This window comes from Cynocephalus volans, chromosome 2, assembly GCF_027409185.1.
Source record: "Cynocephalus volans isolate mCynVol1 chromosome 2, mCynVol1.pri, whole genome shotgun sequence".
Lineage (NCBI taxonomy): Eukaryota > Metazoa > Chordata > Mammalia > Dermoptera > Cynocephalidae > Cynocephalus > Cynocephalus volans.
In genome coordinates this window covers 226,407,475-226,424,170 of record NC_084461.1, presented here as the reverse complement: position 1 = coordinate 226,424,170, position 16,696 = coordinate 226,407,475, and positions in this window count along the sequence as shown.

The following is a 16,696-nucleotide window of genomic DNA, read 5'->3' as shown; positions in this document are numbered from 1 at the left end:
TCCTAACATGGTCTTCCCTCTGTGCCTATGTCCTATCTCCTCTTCTTGTAAGGACATCAGTCATATTGAATTTGGGTCTACCTTAGTGAACTTATTAAGTTAACTTAATCACCTCTTTAAGGGCCTTAGCTCCAAACAGAGTCATATTCTGAGGTGCTGGGACTCAGAACTTCAACATATGGATTTGGGGGAAACACAATTCAGTCCATAACAATGTTAAAACTCAGTACATTAAGATTACAAAAATGTAAGTTAGAAAACAAACAAACACACAAAAACACACAACAATACTTACCCTTACCACACGTGAGGCAGTTTAATCTTCATTACTCTAATCTATTTCTTAAGAAAGAACACTCATTACGGCCCACCAAAATGATTTCATAACTAATGGCCACAACCCACAGGTTTTTTTTGACTGTGATGAAGCCCAAACATTGTGAAGATTTATTTCAACACTGACCTAAGGAGCTCAGCAAACACTAATCAGAGCCAAAGCCCTTATCTGAATGATAAGGGAGCTGAGACGATGGCCAAGCCTGTGCAGGCCTGGCCAGGGAATGTCAGCTGTTGGTTGCCCAGGACTAGGAACCGGGAGGGTTGGGCTTCTTCCAGGACGAAGAGTGACCAGGCAGGGTCAGGATGGAGGGGGAGTGAGAACTGTGTCTGATACACCGTGCCAATGGCCAAATTGTGGGGTCATTCAAAGAGCAAGTGCAAGGCAGAGAGAAGGAGGAGTTGCCAAAAAGGTCAGATTCTGGGCAGATGCAGGGACAGAGAGGCAAGCTAGGAACGAGTGTCTGAGAGCATCCTGAAGACGGTCAAGGCTCTTCGACTCTGGGGACTGGTGGGTGGCACAGTGTCAGTCCCCGTGTGCTGTGGCTGGTGGAACCAGTGTCCTAAAAAGTCCACCTCATCTCATTAGCCTTTGCTAAAGGACAGGGAGGTGTTCTGGCTGAGGCCAGCCTGAAAGGACAGCTCAAAACTGTGCAGGGCCCTGACACTTCACACTTGAAATGCTTCGGGAAGTGAAGGAGAGAAGGCTTTAGCTTCCAAAAAATCACCAAAGCCAGTCAAGTTGCATAGAAAGCCATTCTAAAATTAAAAAATAGCCATCCTAGTTGTATTGGTCCATTTCTATTGCTTATAAGAAAATGAAATTTATTGCTTACAGTTTCAGAGGCTGGGAAGTCCAAAGTCCAGAGAACACATCTGGTGAGGGTCTTCTTTGGTGGTGGCCTTACAGCAATGCAGGGGTTTCACATGGTAGAAAATGGCAGAGCAAAAAGAGAGAGACTGGACTTTTAAAGCACTCAGAACGACACCTGACCCCCATTATTAACCCATTCACTCCTGCATGGTCCTACAGTTCAATCACCTCTTCAAGTCCCCGTCTTTCAATTACCATAATAGGATTCCCCACACTCTTCACACTGTCACAGTGGGGACTAAGCTTTAGGGGGACAGCAATCCGCAGCACTAGTACTTTGCCAATTACCTTCCTAAAACACAAATATAATGTAGTCAACCACTTGCTTGTCTAACATTTATTGTTCTTTGATAGAATATACAGCTATGTCTTTGGCACACTGTAAGAACTCTTTATCATGGCATTTGAAACTCAGGGACCTTCAATATTGTCTTCCAACTTAAATCTCTGCAGCTTTTTCATTTGTTATTTATAGCAACCCTGCTCCCCCACATATGTAGACTCCTGAACATGAGGCATGTTGAACATGATTGTAATAATACCAAAGACATGGTGCTCTGCTTTTTTTAAGAACAAAAAATAATTTCAAACAACACTGTACATAAAAATAATCTAAACTGCTTTTTAATAATAAAAAAATTGCGAAATAAATTATACATACAAAATTATAAAAAGAGTTATATGTTCCGTTGAAACAAGGAAAACACAATAGATATTATGAATCTACCACCCAGCTTAAGAAATGGATTCTAAAATATGTAGTTGAAACCGCCTATACCCTTCCGCAATTGTACTTCACCTACTTCCTGCAAGTAATTGTCATCCTGAATATTGTCTTTTCCATATAGTATCTGTTTTTAAAAATTACATTTTGTAATTGTAAATTGCTGCTGTTTAGAAATGCAATATGATGGAATACGACTCCACCATAAAAAAGAATGTAATCCTGTCAACACAGGAACATGGATGAACTTAGAGAAAATTATATTGAGTGAAGTCAGCCAGGCACAGAAAGGGAAATACCACATGTCTTCACTCATAAGTGGGAGCTAAAAAAAAAAAAAAAGCCAAGTAAATAAAAGAGAGAGAAAGATACAACAATCACAATAATACCTTGAACTTCTGAAAGGAGAGAACAGAACTGAGGTTGCCAGAGGTGGAAAAGGGGGAGAGGGGGTAAGAGAGGAATTGATGAAGGGACATGAAAAACAATAACATTGTATAATATTGAACATACTAATTATCCTGATTTGAGCATCACATATTGCACATAGGTATTGATATGCAGCTCTGTACCCCACAGACACATACAATCAATTATGTTCAAATAAAAATTTTAAAAAGTAATGCAATATGACTCTTGTGTATTGATTTTTTAAAAAAACCCAACTGCTATGGATTGGATGTCCCCCCAACCTCATTGAAGCTTAATCCCTACTGTTAACTGTTGAAGGTGGAAAATCCTATTACGGTCATTGAAAGGTGGGGCCTTGAAGAGGTGATTAGGATGTAAGACCATGCCCTAGTAAAAGGATTAATAATGGTGGTTGGGGCGTGGTTCTGAGGGATTTAAAAGGGGAGCATGAAGAGTCTGTTCCTCTCTCTGCTCTGCCATTTTCTGCCGTGTGAGACCCCCGGGTCACTGTTGCCACCACCAAGGCCTTCACCAAGTGTATTCCCTGGACTTTGGACTTCCCAGCCTCTGAAACTGTAGACAATAATTTTTTTTTCTTATAACTTTACTCATTTCCAGGTATTTTGTTATAAGCAACAGAAATGGACTAATATACCAACAAATGTGGTAAATTTGCCTAGATTCTAGAAATTTATCTGTAGGTTCTTTTGGGGTTTCTATTTTGAAAGTTTTAGCTTTTGCAAATAAAAAAGTTTCGATTGTTGCTTTCTGATCTCTTTAACTTTTACTTCTTTTTTCTTCTTATTGTACTGTCTAAGCCCCTTCGTACATTTCTAAATAGAAAAGATAAAAACAGGCACTCTTGTCATCTTTCTTATCATAAAGGGAATGTCTTAAACACCTTTCCATGTCATTTGCTTGTTAGGTATCCTTTATCAAGGTGAGCAAGTTCCTCCTATTCTTGGTTTGTTACAAGTTTTGGGCTTTTCTGCTTTTAAGTCATGAGTGGACGTTGATTTGTATCAAACATCTTTATCTCTATAATCATGAGCATTGACTTTGCTTCTTCAATCTATTGGTACGGTGAATTACATTAATTGATTTTCAAAATTAAACCTACTTTGTATTCTTGAGATAATGTCAATGTGATCATGATGTATTATACTTTATACAATTTTCTTTATATGTTCTTTGTGGTATTTTTGTTTAAACATTTTCATTGCATTTTATATAATAAATTGATCTGTAGATTTATTTTCTTGCAGTTAATTGTAGGTCTTAGTATCAAGTATATGACAGCCTCATAAAATGAGTTAAAATAAGCTTGCCCTTTTTCTATTCTTTGGAAGAGTATGTGTGTAAAATAAAATTATCTGATATTTGATGTTTGATAGAAATCAACCCTAAGGCTGTTTTCCTTTGTGGAAGAATTTTAACAACTAGTAAGGTTTTCTATTTCTTCTTGAAACAACTTTAATAAGTTGTGTTTCTCTAGATTGTTCTAAGTTTTTCTGAATTGTTCATAACATCTCTTTATTAGTTTAATTTCTGCAATATTTTATTATATTTCTTTATTCCTTTTCATTCCTAATTTTTTTGTGCTTTTCTTCATTTTCTTGATTAATCTTGCCCAATGTTTGTCTACTTTATTAACATTTTCAAATAACTGATTTAAACTTGGCCTATGCTCTTTATTTATGTTTGTTTTTGACATTAATTTCTGTGCTCAATTTCTTCCTTCTGTATTCTTTGCTCTTATTTTTCTAACTTCATTATTTTAGCTGCTTAGCTCATTAATTTTCAGCCCTCTTTTTTACTGCAAGCATTTCAGGCTACAAATTTCCTTATTAGTACTGCTAAGGTAATGCATAGTGTTTTATTATATCTATTTGTAAATATTTCTTAACTTTCATTTTTATTTCTTCTTTGTCCCATGAACTATTTATACATGTATCTTTATAATTTTAAAGCATATTTTAAGTTGTATTTTTGTTATTTGTTTTTTCTAACTTAATTATGTTATGGTCAAAAGATGCGGTCTGTATGATGCAAATTTTTTGAAATTTCTTGAAGATAGCTTTATAACCAATATGTGGTCAAATTCTATAAATGTTCTTTATGAGGGAAAAGTGTCTGTTTTCCATTTGTTACGTGTGATAGGTGCTTGTTGTATCAACTACTTAGAGATGTCGAATTAAAATATTTTATTAATGAAATAGATTTGTCAATTTCTTCTTACTGTTCTGGCAATTCTTCCTTTGTGTTTATTTGAGGCTGCTATTAGCACTATCTAAGTTTAGAATTTTTCAGATTACTATTTAAAAATGTATTTTGTTTTATCCTTTGATTTTAATTATTCCACGTTTTCAGGTTTTACATTTACCTCCTATAAACATTATACATTTGAATTTGGCTTTTCTTTCTTACTCAGGCTGATAATCCTCATATTTTAGGAAAATTTTTGTCCATTTATATTTAGTGTGGTTAGGATTTATAGCAACAATTTTACTGTGCAATTTCTATTTGTCTCATTGATTTTTCTTTTTTATCTTCTCCTTTTGTGACTTGTTTTGGATGGAGTGCCTTAGAATCTGATTCCATTGTTATCTCTCTATTTGTTTTAAAGATATACACTCTATGTCTATTTTATTAATGGTTATCTTATCCATTTCAATATGCATATTTAAGAATGTCTAATGTTTATCAATATCTTTGTCATCTCAAATGATGTACAGTGGGCCCTTGAACAGCACAGGTTTGAACCTCATGAGTCCGTTTATACACAAATTTTCTTCAGTAAATATATCAGAAAAATTTTTGGAGAGAAGTGTAAACAAATGTAAAAATGCAGTATTAAACTATAACTGCATAAAATTAACTATAGTAATACTGTACTACTGTAATAATTCTGTAGCTACCTCCTGTTGCTATTGTGATGAGCTCCAGCATTGCAAGTATGCTTAAAATGCCATGTGATACTAACCATCTCTGTGAGGGCAGTTCATCTCTCCAGTAAACTGCATATCACAGTAAAAAGTGATCTCTGTTGATTTTTCTCTCCCTTATGATTTTCTTAACAATATTTTCTTTAGCTTACTTTTTTGTAGGCATACAATGTATAATGCATATAACATACAAAATATGTGTTAATTGACTGTTTATGTTATCAGTAAGGTTTCCAGTCAACAGTAGGCTACTGGTAGTTGAGTTTGGGGGAAGTCAAAAGTTATACATGGATTTTCTATTGAGCGGGTGTATGGCATCTCTAACCCTTGTGTTGTTCAAGGGTCAACTGTACTTAATAACTGTACTTAATTTCTAGATTTTCTGCTTTCTAAGGGCAGATTTACTGTGAAGATAATGGAACATGAGTTTTTCATGATTCTTCATTTACATGGGCTATTATCAATTTCACTCTTAAACTTTGGAATTCTTTTTGTTAATAAGACACACTTTATAAGTTTAAGGTCTCACAGAACCTGGATCAGTTCCTGACATTTTAAAATCACTCTGTGGATTTCTAACTTTTGTGCTAGCTCAGAATTTTGCTTAAAAAGATGTATCTTATATTGTATCTGTTTTATTTGTCTCAGTGAGGAAGTTCATTCAGTGATCTAAAGGAGCACGCTGCTGTGTCAGTGACTAGGATTGTGAAACTTGCAAAAAGACCTCTTGGTCCCCGAAAATCTACAGGAAAGAGTCAGTCTGCAAAAGCTACGGAGCTGCAAACACGGCCATTTCTTATAGAGAAAGAAGGACATTAAAGAGATCCAAGAACTTCTGAGAACAGTGGACACTTCCAGGGAGCAGACCCAGCCTCTAATCAGGGATGTTTCTGATCCCAGAGCAGGGGGTTCTGCAGGAGCTCAGGTAGACTTCAGTAGCTGCAATGTGTCTCACTTCTATCCCCTTCTGAGCGGAAGTGTTATTTACTTAGCCCGTCTCTGTCTCATCATTGTATCTTGGGGTGGGGATTTGGGGCAAATACTTGTCTTTTCACTTTGTAGGTTCCTGAGCCTGACTTAGATGATATAATCTTGGACTTTAAAGAGCTTGATGCTATAATGAGATGAAACTTTTGGCGGTAGGGGTGAGGACATTTTGCCAGACCATCCATTCTGCCCCGGACTAGAGCCTGGCTCTGCTCCCTGGAGTGGCCCCATAGTCTGTTGCTCTCAGAGGCTCCTGGAGCCACTCCTAGTATGTCTTACATCAAAGGCTGATGGGGACCTTTCTGGAAAGAGAACTCCATCCTTGGCTTTCCTTTTCTGAACACTAAACATCATCATTAAATTTTAAAAAATAAATGAAAATAAAATACTACGTATAAATAAATATAATACAAATATTTTCCAAGGTGTTACATTATTCTTAAATAACTGAATAAAATATCTTTGAGTGATTATCAGAGTTATCTATTCAACTTAAAATATCCACACCCCTCTTCACAGAAGCAATTATTAAAGGTGACTTATGAAAACTGGTACGGGTTAACATAAAAGTCAGGGTGGGCTAGGAGGGTAAAAATAGATGAAGCATGCAATAGTTTCTTCAAGGTCCCATACACAAAGGGGTTTTAAATGTATTTCTGAGGTTCCAGGCAGCCAACAAGAAAGGAAAACTTGATTCCGTGACATGGTTTAGTAGTGTCCTTAATGTAAACAAAGTGCAGTAGCTGCTCAGGAGGTGCACTTCAGTTTATGCTGCTGAGACTTCAGGCCCATGTTCCTGTGGCCACCAACCAAGCAGTCACCATTTAGGAAAGGGGACAGTCTCTTTTACCAAGGTCCTCACGGAGTCCGGGTTTGCTTTAGGTGAGCCTGTGCTCTACCCATGAAGCACTGGCTCATGAAAGGAGCCCCACAGAGGGGGCTCAGAGGACTTGGTCCATGCTGCTCTGGCTTAACCCTTCACCCAGTCCTCAGTGAATAGTATTTCCCAGCTTAGTTTTTAAATGTGAAGTGATGACGTTTTCAAGGCTTCACTCCCTGATACCTGGAGTGAGGTTGGTCTTCATTGCCTTTTAAAAGAAAGACGAGCATAAATGCTTGGCTGGGCTGAAACTCAGATTTCATTCTCTGCAGAGAACTGGACAGCTCTTTGACCTCAACACTGCCTGAAGAGCAAGTCATCCTGCCTGTCCTACCCCTGCCAAGTTTCACTGTGGGTGGATTCCGCTGATCTCTCTCCCACCTGTACAGGTGTTGATCTCTCCCAGGCGTTCTGAGGGTGAGGCCCATACCTGGTTTGTTCACCCTCTGTATGGGTTTGTATGGGTTGCTGGGGCTGCTGTAAGAAAGAGCCACACACTGAGCTGCTTAAACAACATAAATGCATTGTCTCAAAATTCTGGAGGCTGGAAGCCCAAAATCAAGGTGTCAGCAGGGCTGGCTCCAGGCCTCTCCCTTTGGCTCGCAGATGGCCATCTTTAGGTTCACATGGTGTTCTCTCTGTATGACTGTCTCCAAATTTCTCCTTCTTGTAAAGACACCAATCATACTGGATTAGGGCCCTATAGTACATTGAATTATGTCACCCCAACACTCACTGAAGCTTGAAGTGTGTCCCCCAAGTTTTATGTATTAGAAACTTAACCCCCACTGTGACTGTTAAGAGGGTGGGAAATCCTGTTATGGTGATTGAAAGGTGGAGCCTTGAAGAGATGATTGGATTGTAGGACCGTGCAGTAGTGAACGGATTAAAAATGGTGGTCAGCAGTGTGGTTCTGAGGGCTTTAAAAGAAGAGGAGAGTCCGTCTTTCTGTTCTCTCTGCTTCTACCATCTTGCAATGTGAGGGGTCACTGTTGCCACCCCCAGATGTGTTCCTTGGACTTTGGGCTTCCCAGCCTCAGAAACATAAGCAATAAATTTGTTTTCTTTATAAACCACCCAGTTCCAGGTATTTTGTTATAAGCAACAGAAATGGACTAATAGAGAAAATTGGGACCAGAGAAGTGGGGTGTTGCTTATAACAAATACTTGAAAATATGGAAACAGCTTTGGAACTGGGTTTTGAGGAGATGCTGGAGGAATTTGGAGGAACAGGCAAGGAGAAGCCTAGATGCTAGTGAAATTTAGAAGACAAAAAAACCAGGGAAAGTTTGGGATGTTTGAGAGACTGGTTAAAAGGTGGTGACCTGAATGCTCGTGGAAATATGGACAGTAAAGACCACTCTAAGGAGGTCTCAGATGTAAATGAGAAGGGACTTAACTGCAAACTGTGGCAAAGATCACCTTTGCTGTGAACTGGCAAGGAACTTGGCTGCATTGTGTCCATGCCCTAGGACTTTGTGGAGGTTGGAACTTAGGAGCTGTGAACGAGACTATTTCTTCTTTGCAGAAGAAATTTCTAAGCAGCAAAGCATTAAGGAAGCTTCATGGCTGCTTGTAACAGCCTACATACACTAAGCTATGGCAGCAAAGGCATGACATAAAGCCAGAATTTAAAAGGGAAGCACAGTGTAAAGATTTGGAAGATTTGCAGCCTGGCCATGTGGCAGAGAAGAAAAGAGCTTTTTCAGAAGGAAAATTCAGTGGTGCTAAGAAGATCAACACAAAAGAACGGGATTATCAAGAGAAGAGGGAAAAGACTCTGAAGGCATTGCAGAAGACTCTGGGGACAACCCTTAAATTTCAGGCCCAAAGGCCTAGGGAGACAGAATGGTCTTGGGGAAGAGGCCTGAGGCACCCTTCATGGGCTCGCTGCCCAGGGCCACCTTGGGATGCTGCTTCTCACACCCTTGCTGCTCAAGCTGTGACTAAATTGGCCCTAGGCATGGCTGGACCTGGAGCTTTGGAAGATACAAGCCAGAAGCCTTGGCAGCATCCACATGGTGTTAAGTCTGCAAGCTCACAGAATGCCAGAGGTGTGAAGGTTTGGGAACCTCTGCCCTGATTTCAAAGGATGTATGGAAAAGCCTGGGGACCCAGGAAGAGATCTATCACAGGGATGGAGTTGCTGCAGACAGCCTTCACTAGAGCAATGCTGAGCAGTGGGGTCAGGGTTGCAGCAGAAAAACCCCAACAGCTCCGTGCCTAGTGGAACCACGAGAGCAGGACTGCAACAGAGACCCCAGACTTGTAGAGCTACCTGAGTGGAATGCCAGCCTGCAAAAGCTAAAGCATCAACTGAGACCAGAAAAGCCATAGAAGCAGAACTGCCTGAGGACTTGGGGACCCAACCCCCACACCAGCATGCAGAGGACCTGGAACACAGACTCAAGGTACATGATTAGCCAGCTTTGCCTTCCCTGCTGGGTTTTAGACTTGTTTGGGACCTGTTACCCCTTTCTTTTGGCCTATTTCTCCCTTTTAGAATGGGAATATGTACCCTATGTTTGACCCACCAGTGTATCTTGGAAGTAGATAACTTGTTTTTAATTCACAGATGGAACTTTGAACTTTGGACTTTGAGTTAAAACAAGTTAAGACTTTGGGGATGAAATGAATGTATTTGTATGTGAAAAAGACATGAGCTTTGGGGGGCCAGAAGTGGAATGTAGTGGATTGAATTATGTCCCCCCTAAAACTCACTGCAGCTTGAATTGTATCCCCCAAGTTTTATGTGTTAGAAACTTAGCCCCCATTGTGACTGTAAAGGGGTGAGAAATTCATTATAGTAATTGAAAGGTGGAGCCTTGGAGAAGTGATTGGATTGTAGGACCGTGCCATACTGAATGGATTAAAAATGGTGGTCAAGGGCATGGTTCTGAGGGCTTTAAAAGAAGAGGAGAGTCTGTCTCTCTCTCTTGCTTTCTCTGCTCCACCATTTTTGAATGTGATACCCTGCCATTACTGTTTCTAACACCAAGACCTTCACCAGCTGTGTTCCCTGGACTTTGGACTTCCCAGTTTCAGGAACTGTAAGCAATAAATTCTGTTTTCTTTGTAAAATACTCAGTTCTGTGTCTTAAGTGTAAGTAGAAGAAATGGATTAATACAGGCCCATTTTAATGACTTCACCTTAAGTTGGTTACTTCTGTAAAGTCCCTATTTCCAAATACAGTCACATTCTGGGGTACTGTGGGTTAGGACATCAACATATTGATTTTGGGGGGACTCAATTCAACCCCCAACACCATCATATCTCCAGCTGCTACCACAGTCTCTGGCACAAAAGCAAACTCAAAGAATATTTGGAGAATTAATGCATAAAGACATAAATTGAGATCTATTTTATCGATAGGGAGGATGTGTTCAAGGTCCAAGATTTTTACATCATAGCAATAACTCTGGGCTGGAAAATCTAAAATAGGTGTTACTAAATGCTGATGTTAGTCATAAAAGCCTTAGCAACGTTTAGCAGGGGAAGCCATGGGGCTTCTTGAGGAACACTCCAAGATAAACCAGTCATAAAAAGGACCTCTCAGTAAATGAATGAGTTGAACCTACACAGGGTCATTACTCCAACGTAGTAAATTGAGAGGAAACCTTCCAAAATCGATGACTCAAGCAGCAAATGGCTGGTCTTGATCTGGCATCAATGAGATGCCCATTTAGAGATCCAGCTCCGTGGCTTTAACAAGAGGCTCCCAAAGAAGTCTTGTTTCTCTGCTCCTGTACCATCAAGGCAGGGGCTGAGGGCCATTCATCCCACCCCACCCCACAAAAAATGGAAATATCTGTGTTTATTTTTTCTGATTAAGAGGAAAATGCATGCTAATTGTGAAGATGTCTCAAAATTTTGAAAGTCAGAAGAAAATAGTTCTTAAAAACTTCTAGAAATCTGTGATTAGCAGCTATTACAATAAAGATGTATCTCATTCCAAACATTTCAACACACATAGTCACATTTTGTACAGGACATGTATTCACCGAAATAGTATCATACAAAACACACTATTTTATCACTTGAATCTTGAACTTGATGAATCTTGGTGGTGAAGCGTGCTGAAACCTTTACTGAATCCATTGTAGGATGTAACCCAGCTCTTTACTGAAGGACATATGTCATTTCTAGTTTTTGCTACCATAAATACCATTTCATAAGCTTTCCGGTGTATACACATTTGTACAATCACCCAATTGTTTCCCAATGTGATGCTCAGAAGTAGAATTGCTGTGTCAAAATGTGTGCACTTCATCCTAAAGATGTTTACAGTATCCTTAAGAAATATCGAGCCAATACTCACTCTTGCCAACAGGGCTTGAAATTGTGCTTACCCACAATGTAAACATCAGACGGGACTCTGAACATTTGGCATATTTGATGGACAAAACTGATAGCTCACTGTTAAGACAATTTTTCATTTCTTTGATAACATGATCTGTTTATTGGCCACTTCTTTTTTTTCCTTTTTGAGTTTCTTTACCATTCCTTTATTATTAAACACTTCAAAGTTGTTTCTAGTGTCTTATTATTATAATTAGTATTACAGAGATTATCTTTGCATATGTAAATTTTTTGTTTGGGAATTATTTCTTTTAGATGAATTTCTAACATGCAATTTCTGGGTAAAAAGAAACGGCCATCCTTGTGGTTCATAACGTCAAAGGGTTTTCGAAAGGATTAAATCAATTTACGTTACAGACTATTTATGAACATGTCAGCTTCGTCGTTATCCCTTTAGCTTTAGACACTATAAAAGTGCAGAAAATGCAACTGTTTGTCTCTGTTCTTTCTCACTTCCCCCCTAAAATATATTCTTTCTTTAAAAAAATTTGCTTTTAATTGACACATAGCAATCGTACCTATTTATGAGGTACAGTGTGATGTTTCAATGCATGCATATACTGTATAATAATCAAATTAGAGTAATTGGCATATCCATCACCTCAGATTTTATTTTTCTTTTTGTGGCGAGGGCATTCAAAATCCTCTCTTTTTGCTATTTTGACACGGACAGTATATTACTGTTAAATACAGTCACGGTACTGTGCAATGGATCACTAGACCTTTCTCCTCCCATCTGTTACTTTGTACCACTGACCAGCCCCTCCCCATCCCTGTCCCCTACCCTTCCCTGCCTGTCCCCGGTAACCACTGCTCTACTCTCTATTTGTATCAGATCGATTTTATTATTTCTTTGGCAATTTTCTCCAAATTGGTATTGTCTCTTTCTTAAACTTTAATTCATCCAGCTCTGGAAATATATTATTTCTTTTTTTCCTTTTGCTTTTGCTTTCTATTCTTTGAAATTTCTCATATTTTCCTGAATGTCTAATAAATTCTTATCTTTGCAATTATATGTGTACACTTCAAAAAGTTCATGGAAAGATTTCTATTATCTTTTAATTTTATTTTTCCATGAACATTTTTGAAGTACTCTCGTATCTATAATCTCTAAGAGGTCTCTATTGTTCTCAGATTGTTTTCTTTTCATGGTACCTTCTTCTTTATTATTTTTTTCAATTTTTGCTGCTAGTTAATTTGCTTTTTTATTTCTATCTGTCTATTATACTTAGATACATTCTTTAATATTTCGGCTTCTGAGAGAATATGTCACAATATCAACACTATTACTTGATATTAGGTTGTGCACCCTGCAAATAGTTTTTGAAAGGACGGAAGGAGAGAAATTGTGGGTCAGTGACTTCCCATGATCCTCTGTTTCCTCTTTTTTTCACTTTTGAAACATTGGTCCATTTTCACAGAAGCAATGATTACTATATAAGTTTGGGTTTGCGTTTTTCCACCAATAACAACCCCTCTCAAGAGTAGCATAAGCGTATTACTATTACTGGGAGGGGAGGGTGTTTCCCTCATGCACCCAGGCTCTGGCTTAGAGGCTTGGAGACTGTCAGGACAAGGTCGGAAATTTTTGTGGCTTTCCTTAAATGGTTGCAAGATGAGAAGAAATGCTCTTGTTTTCCAGGAGGGAAGGGGAAGAAGAGACAAGGAGGAAGGAAGAATACTCAGAGCAGGAAAGCAAGGCTTGCCAGAAACCCCTGCAAAGAGCTGCATTCATCTCACTGGCTATTTAAAACAATTCTTTTTCCCAGAATTCCTATAGCTAGAGGTGACCATGTGACACTGCCCATTCTGAATTCCTTTCTTACTAATATACCTGAGTGTTGCTTACTCTAGTTCTGTGTGTGATGGACTTTTAGGGCTTTTAGGGGAGGCCCATGATTTACTTTACAAACCCCGAACACTGATTAGTCTAGACTAAGCACAGAGTGGCTGTTCACAGTTCCTGGAGTTTGGTTGGCTGCCAGTCAAGAACTTAGTAAAACAAAACTAAACTACTAATTCTTGAATCCTTACCATATGCCAAGTACTTTTCCAAACACTTTACATCTATTAACATTTTATCCCACAACAGCCTTATGAAATAGATACTATTATTATCTCATTTAACTGATGAGAAAACTGGAACACAGAGTGGTCAAGTGACTTGCCCAAAGCCACACAGCTAGAAAGTAGAAACCAGGGGAACTGTGATTTAAGGTCCTGGGCTTATATGCTACTGAACCTCATACAGTAAGCCCTAACTGACTTTCAGAATCAAATCTTCATTATGGGATGAAAAGTGGTAAAAAGCAAACAAAATATACAACTATTTTAATCCTATATTTTAAGGGAAAGCTGCCAGCTGTTCGAAGCAGGGGAGCTAAGGAAATCTTTGTGCTGAAGACTGTCTACCCCTCATTTCTCACACGTGTGGATCAGGTCGAAAACTTAACCACCTTCTTCCTCATTCGTTCTGTGTTTGTGGAAACTTCACAGCGATCAAAGCTGGCCTAGGGCAAAGGGTGAGCCCCGCTGTAAACAGAGCTTCTGTGCGGAGGCTCGCCTGTGCGGAGGCTCGCCTTTCCTCTTCATCCCAGGGCTGTCGACACGGCGCCTGGGCAGTGTCCTGTGACTCTCCTTGGAAGAGAATTGTGGTGCAATCTCCACACCACAGCCCAGTGAGGAGACCAAAGCCCAGTGGACCCAATTTAAGCTCATCTGAAAACTATGAGACCTCAGTTTTTACATCTATAAAATAAGACTAGTTTGGATTCTTTGGAAGAAGCTAATTTATAAAAATCAGCAGATTATGTGTAGGCAGATGTGATTTGTTTGCAGACACAATGGGGGTGGCTTTTTCTCACAAAGGAGAAGTCTCTGGTCTTCTTACAGAGCCAAGGTGGCAACTCCAGGAGCCTCGTTTAACTTCATTTCACTGTCTACAACCTTCCTGGTTCCAAAACTTTCACGTAAGGTATTTCACATTTAACAGTTACGGAGTCTTGTTTAGGGCCTCAGAGGGAACTTGTGAAATGTGGACAGTGCTCCAGGGTCCATGAAAACTTCAGTCCCAGGAGACCTGACTTCACTTTTATCTGTCTCACCAGACCTCCCCTTGGCTTCTCTAGTCCACAGGAAACCCACATGCCCTCTGTTCCCCAAGTAAAACAGTCATGTAGGCTACATTTTGCTGCAGTAACAAATCACCTAAAAATCTCAATGGTTTATCCCAAGAAGAGTGGATGTCTGGCTTTCATGAAGCTGGCTGCAGATCTGGGGGGCTCTCTAGAGTCTCTCTCCTCCATATTTATCAGTTCACACTGCCTTCTTTTGTCCTCCCCATCTCAGCACCGAGCAACCCCCTCACTGGTACAGATGAAGAAAGACTGAGAAGGTCAAGCATCTGTACTTAATGACTATGGCTCATAAGTGACACATTACTGCCATTTACATTTCTTTGGTGAGGACCAGTTACCTGACCATACTTAAATCCAGGGAATAGGACTTACGATCCTCCGTGTAACTGAAAGTAGAAGAGAACTAGGCATCGGTGGACATTAACTCTGTTGACCATGTAGACCAAAACCCTCTTTACTGAATAAAGAGTCCCCTCTGGCTAACCTCTGTATTACCTCGGGTTTAGCCAGCTTCAGGATTATGGAGTTTTGATGAGGAAAAAACTTGAAGGCCACTGATCTGATTTATTCCAAGTCAGGATCCTTAGCATATTCTTGACAAATGACCATCAAGCCTCTGTTTGGCTTCTTCAAATGATGGAGTCTTACTACCTTATGAGCCAGTGCAGTCCATGCTGCAACAGTGCACTTGGAAATTCCTCCTTGTTCTGAACCTGTCTCCTTTCCTGGCATGGCCATTTCTCAGGTCCAGTTCTTTGTTCTTAAATAGAGCTGACTCCATTCCCGCTCATTCTTCCATGACCTTCCATGCTGGAAGCCAGCAACATGTCTCCATCGTGTCTCCAGCCTTCCAGGTTACACAGCCTCAGTTTCCTCCACCACCCTCATGTGGCCTCCCCCTCCTCACTGTCTTGCTCAGCACTCTGTGTGGCATCTCCCTTTAGCATGGTGCTCAGAGGCAAGCACTATTTCCCTGCAGTGTGACCATTGTCAAATAAAGGGTTATTGTTGCTGTTTTGCTGTTCTCTGCACAATTTTAGCAAGGTCACCTAAGAGAGCATTAGTTTTCCCAGCAGCCACGTCCTATTCTGGGCTTACATTCTGTCTGGATCTTTTGGGATTCAAGACCAAAACCTTACCCTCTCTTCCCTTCCAGGGTTCTGTTCAATGGTTTGTCGACAACAAGAAATTAAAATAAAAATGAAAAACCTTTGTTAATGGTTGGGCATGCATCCCAAGACTGACAAAAGGCAGGCCTCTTTGATCTAAATTGGAGTGGAGAATTCATCTTGATTATGTGAGGCTGAAGGGTGACCTCAGCTCTCTCCATCCTGTATTGAAGACAACTGGGAAATAGTGTAAGGCTGACTTAACTCACTCATTTGAAGGTAAAGAGGCTGGAACACACAGGTGTGCCCACGCACACACATGCTCATGCACACGTGCACACGTGCACACCATAAGATGGCCAGGTCTGCTACCAGAGACAAGTCTTGGGCCCTGACCGTCTATATTCAGACAGCAGAGAAGACAGAAGAGAAGTTTTCTGGCTCCTCTACTGGCCTTGAAGCAGATTGTGAAAGAAATGGGCAAAAGCAACGTTGTAGCCCTGTCCCTAGTGAAAGGCTCTCAGTAACACGCTTTATTTCTTTATTTAAAGGTCTCTTAGACCATCCCCCAACCTAAGGGGATCATTTTGAATCATGATTTGACGATCCAGCAGATTAACTATCCACCTGAACTTGGTGTTATTAACTTCTGTGTTATCCAAATTACTTAGCATGGGATGAGCAGTTACAGAGAAATGAGACACATGTCTGAATATTTCTAACCAGGGTGATATATCTTGAGTAACATTTTAGCTATAAGTTAATACATCATGCAGCACAAGAGTAAAAAAAATAGTCTTTGAATAAGTTCTGATAAAATTTTACCAATAGAAAAGCCTGCCCCAAGAAGAAATGAGGTTGGTTCATCATGGTTTGTTCCTGGTGAACCTCTGTTGGCATTTCTTTTGCAAGTACACCACCATCTGCCATTTA